The sequence below is a fragment of the Zalophus californianus genome, unplaced genomic scaffold (genome assembly GCF_009762305.2).
Source record: "Zalophus californianus isolate mZalCal1 unplaced genomic scaffold, mZalCal1.pri.v2 scaffold_55_ctg1, whole genome shotgun sequence".
NCBI lineage: Eukaryota > Metazoa > Chordata > Mammalia > Carnivora > Otariidae > Zalophus > Zalophus californianus.
Window position 1 is genome coordinate 1,104 of NW_023365552.1, and position 14,796 is coordinate 15,899.

At 43.0% G+C, this 14,796-nt stretch overlaps 1 long non-coding RNA gene across 1 annotated transcript; it reads left to right on the forward strand.

Annotated features, from left to right (window-relative positions):
* Positions 1–5,247: 5,247 nt before the first annotated feature.
* Positions 5,248–10,308, forward strand: LOC113933941. Its single transcript, XR_003523543.1, has 3 exons — positions 5,248–5,431; positions 8,049–8,106; positions 10,118–10,308. It is a non-coding gene; the product is annotated as an uncharacterized LOC113933941 (long non-coding RNA).
* The last annotated feature ends 4,488 nt before the right edge of the window (positions 10,309–14,796 follow it).

Here is a 14,796-nt window from a genome sequence, read left to right on the forward strand (position 1 = left end):
CTTCCTGCCCCCATTCATTTTGTTCTCTAGGTTAAGCCCGCTGGCTTTCTTTCTGTTAATCCGATACCATAAGTTTTCTCCTACCTCAGGGCCTTTGCACCTGTTATTCCCTCTGCCTTCAGGGCTTCACATGGCTGGCTCCATCTTGTTGTTTAAGTCTTAGCTCACATGTCACCTCCTCAAAGAGGTCTTTCCTCAACCCTCAACATAAATGAGTCTGCTGATTCCCATTCTATAACACATCACCCTGCTTTAATTGCTTCACAGGACTTATCATCATCTGCCCAGTTACCGTTGCATGGAGCAAGAATCTAAGTGCCATGAAAGCAAGGACTTTGTCTTCTTCCCTGTATCTCCTTTACCTACAGGTACACTTGGCATGTAGTTAATGATCAGAAAAGTATTTCCTGAATAAATGAATGAATGAAAGTATCTACTTGGAGTTGAATTGCTAATAGTAGTCTGTAAGTTTAGCAGCCAGAAGAGAGGACTTCCCCTAGGAAATTCTGCCTTGACCTGGACAAGAGACCTCTGTCCTAAACCCCTTGCTTTATAGGACTCTGGTATGACCTTCCTCTAGCCTTGTTTTTTCTCACAGGATGAAGACATCAAGAGGTTCAGGGGATGTGCCCTCTCAGAATGCACTCTAAAAGGGAGTATGGCATTTCTAGAACTCCTTTTTAGAGTGCCCCTCTTTTAGACCCTACAGTTCCATATTCAGTGACCTTGAGCCTACTTCCAGAGCCCAGATGGGACTCTTCCTCACATCTGTCCTCTCAAGGGCAGATCAGGGTGCATGGCCCTAGGCCTGGTTGTGGCACAGTGGCAGCTGTGTGATGTTAGGTATGGACAGATCTTGGATGTGCAGGCTGAGGAGTCCACTCAGCTCCTCATGCTGTGAAATGGAGCTGGAGTGGCAAGAGAAGAGGGTCAGGTGGAGAGTGGGGGGGGCTACTTCTCCCCACTGCCAGTTTTAGCATGGAACACCAAGGAATCTGAGAAACCTGCATTGAAATCTGGCCTCTGGAGCATGATGGAGGGAGGACGGTGGGAGATTACATACTGAGCAATTGGAGAACTTGACATAACTTCTAAGTATTTATGTGGCATCTCCATTTGGACTCTTCTAAGTCTGCAGTGCATGCTCTGGGCAGGTTTCACGAACTGCTCCCTTTGTATTGATTTCAGATTGGGTGGAGGCCCTGGTGCATCCCCTCCATCATCGAAACAGAGCCTGCCCCCCCACCCCCCAAGAAAGGGCCAGGAATTTAGTAGGATATAGTAAGCCATGTTCCTTCCCCATCTTTGTATTTGTGCTTGCTTTCCCTAAAGTAATTAATGGTAGAGGATTTGTGAACAAGCTTACTGTCCCATATTAGGGGTTTAGATAGTAAACCAAGTACATACATCCAGTGCTGTACTCTGTATCTAGTAAAACATTTTATAAAAATCAACAGGATTGGAATAATAATCATAGTAATGACAGCTCCAATTCCTTGAGTGCTGGCTGTCTGTCGGGCAGTGTATATAAGCAGCTGACATGTACCATCTCACTAAGCCTCACAACCACATGGTGGGTTCTTACTTCAAGGTATAACCCATTAGTTCAAGGGAACTGAGCTTGGGAGGATTTAATTATATAAGGGTGTGTGGATTAGGGAGTTGTTCTCCAAGTGTTTTGAACTGGGCCACAGTTTCTGCACAGGGAGGAGGTGGAATCTTCTAGAATCACAGGAGTCCCCTTTTTCCTAGGAGAAGGGAAACCCGAACTCCCCTCTTTTTTTGAGATATAATTGACATTTAACGTTGTGTAAATTTAAGGTGCACAAAGATGTTGATTTGACACATTTACATATTGCAATATGATTATCTTCTGTAGCATTACATAATTATCATTTCTTTTTGTGGTGAGAACATTTACAATCTAGTCTTTTAGCAACTTTGAAGTATGTAATCAGTATTGTTGACTATAATCATTCTGCTTTGCATTAGATCTCCCCAACTTATTCGTCTTCTGCTTGCAAGTTTGTATCCTTAAACAACATCTCCCGAGTTCTCCAACTCCCAGCTCCTGGCAGCTACCGTTCTACTCTCTGTTTTTATGAATTCAGCTCTTTTAGATTTCACGTGTAAATATAAATGATCATACAGTTTCTGCCTTTCTCTATCTGACTTGTCTCAGTTAGTGTAATGTTCTCAAAGTCCATCCATGGTTTGCAAATGGCAGGATTTCCTTCTTTCCTGTGGCTAATAATATTCTGCTGTATATGTATACCACATCTTTAGCCATTCATCCACTGATGGACACTTAGGTTGTTGCCAGCTCTTGGTTATTGTGAATGAAGTTGCAATGAACATGGGCGTACAGCTGTCTTTTTGACATCCTGTTTTCATCTCCTTCAGATATATCCAGAAATGAGATAGCTGGATCATATGGTAGTTCCATTTTTAATCTGTTGGTGGAATGTAAATTGATTCAGTCACAACTGTCATGGACAACAGTACGGATGTGCCCAAAAACTTAAATATAGAAACCTGAACACTTTGACCTTCCATTTGCTTTTCCCTCCTCTTGGCCCCTTGAATACTTAACCTCTCTAAAGATCAATTTTTTTTTTTCCACCAGTGAAATAGGAATAACAATAGTACTGACCTACTGGAATTCTGGAGAATGGGGAGGACAAAGCATGGTTGCAGTTCTCACTGAGCAGTGCCTATAAACAGGTTCAACTGGGGTTAGCTGTGATTCACCTAATTGTTTTTCACTCTCTTGGTAAGTTCCCATTTTTCTTCTCTTCTTCTCTGAATGCTGGTTGTCAGCTACTGTGTTCCTTCTGGGGTCCAGGAGGCGGGGTAAGTGGCCTTCCCCATGGCCCAACCTGGGGAGGAGCATCAATAAGACAGTAGGAAACTTCCTCACCCCCCGGCTGATCTTCTTCTCACAGCTGTCTTGCCTGGTGTGCTAAATGATTTGATTTCCTCTTCTGTCTTGAATTGCCCATCAAGGCCCTTCCAGCATGACAAGGCCTTAGGCACAGGGCTAGCAAGAAGAGAGAGGGGACAAAGAAGTGGAGAAAAATTAGATAAAACACATATAAGTCAGTGTGCATAAAGATCTAGAAGGATCTAGACCAAGAGATTAATAGTAATCATCTTTGGGTGGTGGAAATATGGGTACTTTAAATTTTTCTTTATACATTTGTAAGAAAAAAATATGCATTTTTTGGGTAAAGAAACTCTGCACTTGTCATCAAGAGAATGAAGGGGGGTAGAGACAGAGGGGTGGCCCCCTAGTGGGTAGTTGATCTTGGGCACTAAGGACCCTAATGAATAGAACAGGCACTGGCTGAAATAAGGAATCCTGCATGAAGAGGTACTGGTGGAGATGTGGAGAGGGAGTGGGTGTTTGCTGAGTCCCTACGGGCCAGGTACCACCCACCTGCCAGCCACCAGGTCTGTGAGGAGGTCCTAACACATACCAATAAAACACACGACAAAATGTCAAAGTACTACCTTAAGTGAATGAAAAGAAGCAAACATGCTTTTACCTTTAAAACGGTTTTGTTGTTCCATGAGCATAAGCAAATGGCTCCCAGGGGCTGTGTGGGAGCCAGATAGCATATGGGCAGGTCTGTACCACCATTTTGCAGACATACACACCCAAGTTCGGAAGTTCCACATTCACCCAAGGGAAACGACATCAGGCAAGTCTCATGGCAATTTGATGCTTCTGTACCCTTGGGCCATGGTCTGTTATTCATTACTATGGTTTGGTTTCAAGGTGTTTTTTGAATGGCCTGCTTGTTCTGCCTTCTACCCACCATCCACACGGCCACCTGCCCATTTCTACAGAAGGACACTCATGAACAATAGTGGTGCTTTTGTCTCCTTCTTTCTTTCCACGGAAGACATTGCAGAGCCTGGACCTTGTAATCTCTTCTCTTCCATCTGCTTTTGACAAATGTAAATATAGAGCAAGAGGAGATTTATCTCTCTCTGATGCATTTCAGCAGGCTCTTACCACCATGCCCCTGCGTTTGTTCCTAGAAAGGCATCCCAAGCCCCTCCCTGTAAGCCTCTTGTCAGCCATGGCTCTCCCCTCGTCCTTCTGTCCTGTCATTGGCAACAAGAGAAGGCAGCCAGGGGAAACTGTCACTTTGCTAATTTATTTTTCAGCAGTGCTTATTATTATTGCCAGTGGGTGAAAGGCAAGATCAATGACTGACAGTAGATGTAGAAACATATTTTTAAACACTTAATGTTCTACATTACAAATTACCTTTTGAAGTTGCCTACTTCATCAACATCATGACATCATTGTCATGATGATCAAAATCATTCCCATTAACAACTACAACAAAAGCAAAGAGTTAAACTAAGCATTTGTGTTCTTTAAGAAGAAAATAAACTACTGCTTCTCTCCCTGTGTTCTGCTCCTTCTTGTTGACACTACATTGAGAGCCTGGAATGTATGATTCACTCTCTCTTCTCGAAGATGTTGCTCCCAGATTAGCAGAAAGTCCCCTCTTCTTTTTCTTTATTTTTTATTGTTATGTTAATCACCATACATTACATCATTGGTTTTGGATGTAGTGTTCCATGATTCATTTTTTGTGCATAACACCCAGTGCTCCATGTAGAGCGTGCCCTCTTTAATACCCATCACCAGGCTAACCCATCCTCCCACACCCCTCCCTTCTAGAACCCTCAGTTTGTTTTTCAGAGTCCATCATCTCTCATGGTCCGTCTCCCCCTCTGATTTCCCCCCCTTCATTCTTCCCCTCCTGCTATCTTCTTCTTTTTTTTTTCTTAACATATATTGCATTATTTGTTTCAGAGGTACAGATTTGTGATTCAACAGTCTTGCACAATTCACAGCGCTCACCACATAGCACATACTAAGGTCTATCACCCAGCCACCCCATCCCTCCCACCCCACCCCCACTCCAGCAACCCTCAGTTTGTTTCCTGAGATTAAGAATTCCTCATCAGTGAGGTCATATGATACATGTCTTCCTCTAATAGACTTATTTCGCTCAGCATAACACCCTCCAGTTCCATCCACGTCATTGCAAATGGCAAGATCTCATTCCTTTTGATGGCTGCATAATATTCCATTATATATATATACCACATCTTCTTTATCCATTTATCTGTCGATGGACATCTTGGCTCTTTCCACAGTTTGGCTATTGTAAAAGTTCCCTCTTCTTATTTATTTTTTCCTACTCAGGTTCTCAGGATGCCTGCTCCTCTTCCCAAGAATGTTCTCTGCACATTCAAGGTGCAGTGATTTCAGGTCAACTTGGTGGTTCCCGTTTTCAGTTTAGGAGGCATCCATGCTAGGTGCTACATCTGACACTGAGCAGAAGCGTGACATGCAGATGGGAGTAAGGGGATTGTCTGGCCCTTGGAAGGTCTTTCTAATTAGGTAAGTAATACATATGAGCTGTAAAACAAAACACAAAGCACATAAATAGATAAAAGAATAAACCAATCAATAAAGGAAAATATACCAAAGAAAGAGAACACATCCAACTTCCAACTAGAGAGAGGTATAGCCCCTATTAAATTTTTTGGTGAATGTTTTCAAAGGCCCATATTGTAATGCTCAGGACCTGGATCTAGGTTTCCTGGATTTGAATCCTACTTCTACTGCTTATCAGCTTATGATCCTGGTCCAATTATTTGCCTCAGTGTTCTTATCTGTAAAATAGATATAATAGCAGGACCTCTATCATGGGGCTTTAATGATAAAAAATGAAGTAGTATTTGGAGAGTACATGAAACAGTCATTGTCTTGGAGTAAGTACTGTCTAAGTGCTTGTCAAGGAAGTAATCAGTGAATTAACAAACATATCCGGAAAGGCTCTGTGTACATGAATGGAGAGTCCCACCAGTCCTGAGGCTCTGTGCTCTGCTTTTCAGTGCATGCCAGTGGTCTTCAGATCTCCTGCCAGATCAAACTGTGCAAATCTGCATTAGCTTTCAAGGGACAGTGTATTATTTTATTTCATGGAATACCATAACTCAAGTATTTCTTTTTTTGTTCTATGATACACATTGGTGCAGTGGTCTTCCGGATACAAATGTCTTTTCATAATTTTCTGACTATGTCCTTAGGTGGCAGTCCCAGAAGTAGAATTGCTGAACTTGAAATTTTATGTTTTGTTGCATAATGCCCAATTGCCTTCTGCAAAGATTACATAACATAATTCCCAGAAACAATGCTGGAAAGTACCTGTTTTCTGCATCCTCCCCACTGTAAATACTGTTAATCATTTAGAAATTTCTGTTGTGTTCCATATGAACACCATCAGCACTGTGTTCTGCAATACAGTTGATGTCCTTCTCATTGATTACTTTGTATTTTGTCTTCTATGACTTGGCTATTCATATTTGCACATTTTTCTATTAGGGTGCGTGTTAGTTGAAGTCCTGAGTTGCAAACAATAGAAACCAAGTTAAGCAGATGGAGAATTAATTTTTCTAGGGTATCAGGTGGCTCATGTAATTAACAGGAAGACTGAAAAATGATGCTCAGAAAATAAGCAAGAACAAAGGAAAGAAAGGATAGAGAAACTACAACCTAGGTCATGGGGGAGGTTGTGGTAGATTGAGCTGCCAGCAGTGGACACATTCCTTCCCTCGATGCACTGCTCCCAAGGTCACTGGACTTGCAAATGGCCCAGTCAAGGAAAAGGCAAAAACCCACCGTAGGATACCTGTCTTCTCCTCACTGTGCTTTATACATTTGGGATATTGATCCTTTGTGTGTCTTTTGTTTTGGGAACACTTTTCCTTCAATTTGTATTTACCTTTTAACTTTGTTCAGAGTTTTTGGCCACATTGAAATTTAAAAATTTTCTTTAGACAATTATAAAATATTTTCAGGTGCTCATGTTCTCATGGTAGGTTCCTAAATTCTTCCTTTACAACTCCAGATTCCTCCACAGCATCTGATAGGGGATATCTGGGGTAGACTGTTGAAGTAATGACCCCGGGCTTATTCATGTCTCACTGGGTCCATACTCTTGGCTAGTCCCATCACAGATTAATCAGAACTTTCTCATATGAGTTGCTTCAGCCCATGAGTCAAGCACAGGTTTGACAAGTGCTCTCTGGGGTCTGCTGTCTTGGAGCTCTGCAACTGCTACAGTACAGAAGGACCTGCACTAGCCTGCTGGGTGATATGAAACCCCTCTAGTGCTGGCAGAGGTCATCCAAGCCAGCCCAAACCAAAGCTGCTCAACCCAGCCATGGAATTCTGAAGACTCACCAATGTGTTTTGTGCAGGTCTCAGTCTATTAATAGTGATGTTATGGCTAGAAATGCTGGGGAGGGGGGCACTCACCTGGACCTCTGGTGAGCCCGTACAGAAATTCCCCCTTTCAGAGCCGGTGTTGTAGCTGGACTGGCCCTTGTGTTTCTTACTATGACTGCGAAAGGCACTTCAACAGCAACCAGCAGGGAATTTTGAAAAGCAAAAAACAAAAAACAACCACCAAGGTTTATTACACACCGGGTTGTGGAGTATGCATGGCACGTCTGGGGCCACACAATGAGATTGTGCGTAGACAGAGAGAGAAAGCATGGGCCTGAGGTTCTGCATTTATTGGGGTTGAGGATGGGAGTGTCTAGGGTGTTGTGGGTTCACTCTTTGTTGGTGAATTTAAGACACAAGAGCAAGAATTAGAGCATGGGAAGGTAAAAATAAGTGGTCAAATGATCAGTTATATAAATCAACCAGAGATCTCTAAAATAGGGGTGGCAGGGCCTGGCTTTTTATCTAGTCTTATGGCTGGCAGTGTGTTTATTGGCCATAGCTGTCTTTGAAGAAGATGGCTTGACAATCAAAAACTTGATGTCAGGTACCTGCATTATAATAAAAAAGGCCAACTGTGAGACACTTACACTAAAAAATGTTGGATATTTTAAGCCACTAAGTTTTTGGGTGGCTTTGTTACACATCATGTGCAAAGTGATACACTATCCATGTAACTCCTTTAAAAATCCTATTAATTCTATTATTTGTTTCCTACCTATAGCTTCCCAAACTATATAGCCTGCAAGAGAGAGTAACTCAGGACCTAGAAGAACTCACAGGTAATTCAATGTATTCTACAATAAACTTTCAATGACAATCATTTCCTGGAAGCTCTTCTTAAGAGAAGGCCACTGAGGGGCACCTGGGTGTCTCAGACAGTTATGTGTCCGACTCTTGGTTTCTGTTCAGGTCATGAACTCACGGTCATGAGCTCGAGCCCCACATTGGGCTCCACAGTCAGTGGGGAGTCTGCTTGAGAATCTTTCTCCCTTTTCCTCTGCCTCTCCCCCTGCTCACCTGTGCTTGCTCTCTCTCTCTCAAATAAATAAATAAAATCTTAGAAACTTCAGTGATTATCCATCAAACTTAAAAAAAAAAAAAGGAGAAGGCCACTGAGATAAGTCCTTTCCTGTTGACTTGAAGAGTATTTACTTTAGGTGATCCAAAGGGTTGGATATTCCCTCCCGCTTCTATTTTGGCAAAAGTCAGAATAAAAAATATCCCCTTTCCTTCACTGGGAAGGTCTCCCTGGTTGTAGAATTCCCCTGGCTCTCCAAATCTTTTCTCAGTTATTTCCTCACCCAAGACACACTTGAATTTAACCTCTAGGTTGACAAATATCCATCACTGATCCTTCTCATCATTTAAAGTTTTCTTTGTGAAACCTGAAGCCTCTATGCACAGGGACATTGGGCCCATTATTTATTTAGCCCACAGTTTTGTCAGCAGAAACACGGGGGAGAGAAGGTGGGTATCATTCTAGCTGACCTCTTTCACATAAGTCCTGAACCAATATTCCTCAAATTGCAGGGTTGGGAAAATGCCTTTTGGTAAAATCATAGAGTGATAAACATTAAGGGACCTTTGGGTCCATACAACCTCGTCTCTTTGCTCAAGGACGCAGACTTCTTAGGGATGGAGCTAGGGTTAAAATACTTAAAGCTATTTCCTCTGCTGGCTTTGTATCAACTACTTAGTGTGGACATGTTTGCAGTTCCCAGTGCTCATTCCTGGCTCCTCTTCTCACTCTGTATCTCACACCAGGTGAACTTACTCATTCCCAGATACATAAATTATGTCTATGACTTCCAAATTTATATTTGTAAACTCCAGACTCATGTATCTGTCTACTCACTTGAATATCCTGCAGATATAGCCAAATTAATGTGTCTAAAACAAGACTTTCAGTCGTCCGACTGGTCTCCCCCCTCCAACTCCACATCACTAACTTCACCCAGCCTGATAGTATTGCTTATGTGGACTATCCCAACTGTTCCTGTAGACTATTCTAACAGTTCATGAATTATTTTCTTTCTTCTTTTCTGCATCACCTCCCCAACCCATTCTCCACACAGCATCCAGAATAATCTAATTATGTAAACTGGATCCTATCATCATTACCTGTTGTCACCACTTCCAGTTGCGCATGGAGTAAAATCCAAAATCTTCACTGTGGCTAGAAAGTCCTCATCTTATAGCCCCTGCCTGCCTCCAACTGCATTTCATCTCTCACCTTTGGTCCTCCAGGTTTAGCCACACTAGCCTTTTAGTTTCTGAATGTGTTAAATTTTCCCTGCCTCTGGGTCTCTGGCTGTGCTATTCTTCTACTTAGAAGCTCTCTTAGCGCTCCTCCTCACACTCCAGGCCTCAGCTTACATATAGCATCCTCTGATGGGCCTTTTCTGATGACTGGCCATGTTCTTTTCACAGCATTTATTGCAATTTGTAATTCTTTCATTAATATGTCCTTCTGCTCAAACTCTTTTATTATCACTGCTTTCTAAGTGCTCCAAGAGCAAAGCCAACTCAAGCCTTGCTTCCTGTAGCATATTTGCTAAATGAAAATCTGAAATCTTTGTGCATCCTCAACATGGGCTTATTATTGTAGAGTTAAACTCATACCTTCTCAGCCAGAGGTTTTTCTTCTCTGACTAGATCTTTAAAGACAACATTTTTCCTTTTTCTTACTTAGAATTCTGCTTCCCTTTTATATAAATACAGGAATTGGAGGGCTCTTTTGTTAAGTGCTATGCTGTTGGCTTATTTACTGTTTTTTTTTTTTTTAAACAGGAGGAAAAAAAGCCCTAAGTTTTATTACATGCTCACAAAGGCCCAGTGATGAAATTGAGATGAAAAAATGACCAACGGAGCAGCTTTTGTACATTTTAGACAAAGAAGCATAAATCTTTAATGTTTTACAGGACAATTTTATGTTTTCTATGTTTGGGAGCTACCATTAGTAAGGAATTCTCAAAATGATTGGGTCTGGCGTAGTAAATTAGTAAAAGTAACAAGATTTGTTTATATAGAATTCTTGGTCTTGAATTCCCTATCTTTGACAATAAGGATATCTCTCTATCTCCTGGTATGTGAGGTGGTGTCTTTCCTATGGGAGATTTGTTTTCTTCTTTCTGGAGACAAAGGGAGGTCTTAGTGTTCTTGCACTGGCCATTTCTTAAGTAACTTGATTCAAATATTCAAGATGCATCTGTGGAACTTTTTGTGGTGCAGATGATTTGTAGACTGCAGAGGTTCACAGATGCCTATCCATCTTTTAAAAATAGCCATCCATTCTTTCTGAGCTCCATCTATGTTCACTGCTTTGGAGAATTCCAATTCAAGCAGGGAACTTAGACACATTATTTCCTGATGCTCTGAGGCTCATGGTCTTTAATGAATGAAACCCTTTACTCTCATAGGAATAATTCAGATAAATGTATCAGAATGGAACAGTGCCACAAGAGAAAGAAGGGTTTGAGAATCCACTGGAAAAATCCATTTGCTGGTCAGCAATAAGTAACTTGTATCACACAGTTTGTTTATAGCCCAGAAGGTGATACCATGGAGGCTTCAGACTTTATAGGAAAGTCTGATTCTGTACTGACCTAGTCATCTGCTTGGATAAATTCCAACCTGGAGTTGCTTTCTTTACTTTATACATTTCACATGAGTCCTTCTAGGGGTGATGTGAGCCAGAGAGGCCCAAATACATGCATTCTTTAAATGGACATCATTTTCAAAAAAACAATCTCCAAGTCTCCGAAAGCAGGGTTCTCTGGTACGCTTCTGAATACAAGAGCACAGCCTGAATATTCCTCGAAGAATTTCCTAGGTGTGTGACTGCTTGTTAAGCTAAAAGGAAAAAAATGAGAAAGCCCAGTGTCTACACAGGGGATGACCAGGTATGTCACCGTGAAAGCCCACTTCCACCATCCGTGCCAAGTTCGCCGTCTAAAACTTTCCTGAACTTTGTCAAATTGGCCGGATACAAAAGGTATCGGTTTCATCTGCGCAGACAAGAAAGTCTGTGTCTGTGATGCCACTCTGTTACATAGGGTACCTACGGCCAGTCACTATCAAGCACATATTAAATACTTCTCTTTGACACACCTTAAAAAGTAAGGAAACCTTTATGAAAGCCCAAATCAGTGTTTTTGTCACTCAGAAAATAGGTGATCTAAATCTGGCAGTGTCCGCCGCCTTACACAAGAAACTCAGTCCCATTTCCCCTATCTTAATGCAAAAATCCAGTTCCAAACACAAGTTGCCACTGGCAGGAGAGAGAAGATCAATTGCCGGCACAACCCAGTTTCCCCTTAGCCTTTGCTGAAGTTGGCCCAGGTTCAGCGTCTACACTGACGCCACACACCCGCCGCAGCCTGCACTCCAGCACCTCCCTGGGTTCCCAGGCAGCCCTGAGCTGGAGGCCCAGAGAACAAACACTGCTCCCTAGCAAGCCTCCCCCACCCTGCCCAGAGGCCAGGCCTTCCTCTTCCTCCGCTTTCTCACCAGCTGGGAGCCTTTGGAGGATGGCCGTCTTCCCCTCTTCCCACCACAGGGAGTGGTGGCGTGGCGACCCAAGGGACTTGGCCTCTGGTTTGCATCTGTCTCCCAGAGAAGGAGGGTTTACAGAGGCCACTTTTGAGAGTATTTGGAGCTGGTGATCAGTGAGGTGTCTAAGCTGGTGGAGCCAACTGTGCTGACTTAGTCAGCCCGGCTTTGCTTTTGTTCACTTAAGGAAAATAATGTCAGAGTGCAGCATGGGCCCCCAGCGGGAGGGCTGACACCGTGGAGACGACTCATTAGCAGATGCTCTGCCGAACCTCAGCTGTTCTCTCTAGTGACATTGCTGTGACAGAGAGCTATTTGTTCAGGTGACAGGGTTTAGTGGGCTTCAGGCCAGGATCCCCTACCCCCCATCCCCGGGAGCCCCCTTCCAGCACTGAAAAACACTACAGTCTCCACACTGGTTTAATCCTGTATCCCCTCAACCTGCAAACTAACCAACTTCTCTCAATTACACTTAAGAGATTTTGGTGGCCAGAGCGCCCTACCTCAGTGATGCTGAGCGCCAGGTACAAACGGGCGGGGTTGAAAAGCCGAGTTTGGAGGTTGCCACCACTGGACCTTTCTCCATGTGGTCATCACCCTGGTGGGGTGGAGTCTGCTCATGACCATGGGATGATCTTGGGTTAGAGCGGCTAGTCTCCCAGGGGCTAACGCCCATATGTATTTTCAGCTAATTTTGTCAGCGAACTCACTGGATTATCTATCCCTGCTAAGGCCTCTTAGGGGCTCAGGGATATTTGAGGTTTTGAATTTCCAGCTTTTAAGGTTTCCAGTATTTGAAAATAGAAAGAAACACTAAATGGGTCTTAAAAAAACTTAAGTTTTAAATATTCAATCCACTTGGAGTATTTTCAGAATTGTGTGATATCCTTTGTGAGAAATGGCAACATGTTAAGACAAAGTGGGAGGCCCTGTGAATGGGAATTTGGGCCAAGGAACTACTCTGTCCTCAGCATCATATTCTTTGCCCCTCCCCTGTAGGCTGTGGCCCCCGGTCTTGACTCTAAGGTGAAATGCTGGGCACTTTGATATCACCCAACTGAGAGAGGTACCTTTGTGGCCTAGAAGCTCAAACAGACCTCTTAGTGAATAATTTGGGCTTTACTATTAAGGTTGATGACTTCTCTGTTAAGTTTTTGTGACTAGTTCTGAACAAAAGGCTGTAGGCAGAAGTGGTTTGTGTCATTTCTGGGCTACAATGTAAAAGAGTCAGAACATGGCCCTTCTCAGATCTTTCCTTCCTCTATGGTCTGGAGATATTTTAAGTGGTAGAGCCTGGTTCCTATAGAGTTAAAACTCCCTCCTTGCCATGTACTTGAACATAGAGCAGAGCAAGAAAGAAACTTTTGGGTGTAAAGCCATTGAGATTTTGGAGCTCATTTTTTAAATCATTGCATAGTTTAAACTCTTCTGACTAATACAACAACATACTTTAAGTAAATTTTGTTAAAACCATTGAATTTTAAAATATTTAAAATACTCTTATGTAGGCATATTATTGTATGTGTGTAAAATATATGATTACAAACTTTTGGCTCATAAATTTTTCGTGTGCAACAAACAAAATGAGCCATGAATTAGTGTCTCTTTTTGGTTTTTCATCTATTAAACACCTGATGCTAAGATTGTTACCCAGGATAGGCATTGCGATTAGGAGTCTATAAGTCAAATTTTCTCCACAGTGAATAGAGCTTGATACAGGCTGTGGTCTCAGGAAATTCAGTAGAGTGGGAAGAGGCCAGGAATAGGAACGAGGAGATTTAGAAGCCACAGGATATTCAGGATCACTCTGTGCCTCTCCTCACTTGGTCCCTCACTGGTCTGTCCCCTTCGGAACTGCAGTGGCAGTGGTGATCAGTGCTTCTTCTCCGGTCTTATGTTATATTTCCATTCATTACTCAAAGATCTGCTGAGCCTGGGAAGGGATCTCCTGTCAGGAGGTGGGAGCTCAGAGCCCTAAGCCAGACCTTAATGACCTCACAGTCTAGTGAAAAGTTCCCTACAGTCTACTCAGAGTTTCCTAGTTGCTAGGTTTGCACCCTCCCAGTGGGGAAGGCTCTGTCTTTCATTTCCCATTTGCCTTCCACATGCCCTGGTGGAATGCGGGCAGGGTGGACCCTGTTGCATAGAGAGCTGATACAATGTCTCTGCTGGGCACAGTCAGCTGGATCTTTATTAAAAGTGCATCTCTCTGGATCTTTATTAAAATACATTCCCAAAGCAAAACGGTCCTGATTTTAGCTCAGATCCGTTTTTCCATCCTCGATTACTACGGTCTGCTTTGAGTTGCTTCACACTATGTAATTCTGGCAGAGTCATCTACATTTTCCATCTCTGAAACTTACTCAAGAACAACCAGGTTTTGTGTTCAAGAGCGAACAACTGTGAAAACTTGTACCTTTGGAAGGGGTAAAGGCTGGAAGGGGGAAAACCCCCAGCAGAAGTCTGACCCGTTCATGAATGCTCCCTCGTCAAGTGTCCTTCACACAAAATGTGGCATTTCACGGGAAGGCCATCTCAAGCATCCCCCTTTTCTCTATCACTGACATTCAAGTTGAAATGTTCTCTTTTCATATACAAGTCAAAGCAAGACTTTTCCAAGTGTCAGCTCCACAAGCTCAAGCTAGTTCTTGGCAGTGAAGTGGGTTCCCTTTTGCCCCTGGCAGAGTATTAGTAACCAAAGCCAGCTAGCTGAGCAGAGCCGCATCAATGGACTGGGGCCCCAGGTGCGAAAGAGCTCCTCGGTCCCAGCCTGCCCAGTTCTCTCAAGACATCTGCCCCTGATCCGGAGGGGTTCAGGGTGTGCAGTCAAGGATGACAGAGCTGCATCTTTTTTTTTTTTTTAAACTTTTGAAGGGCAAAGGACCAGCTTTTTCTCTCTGCAGCTAGATGAGCTGTAC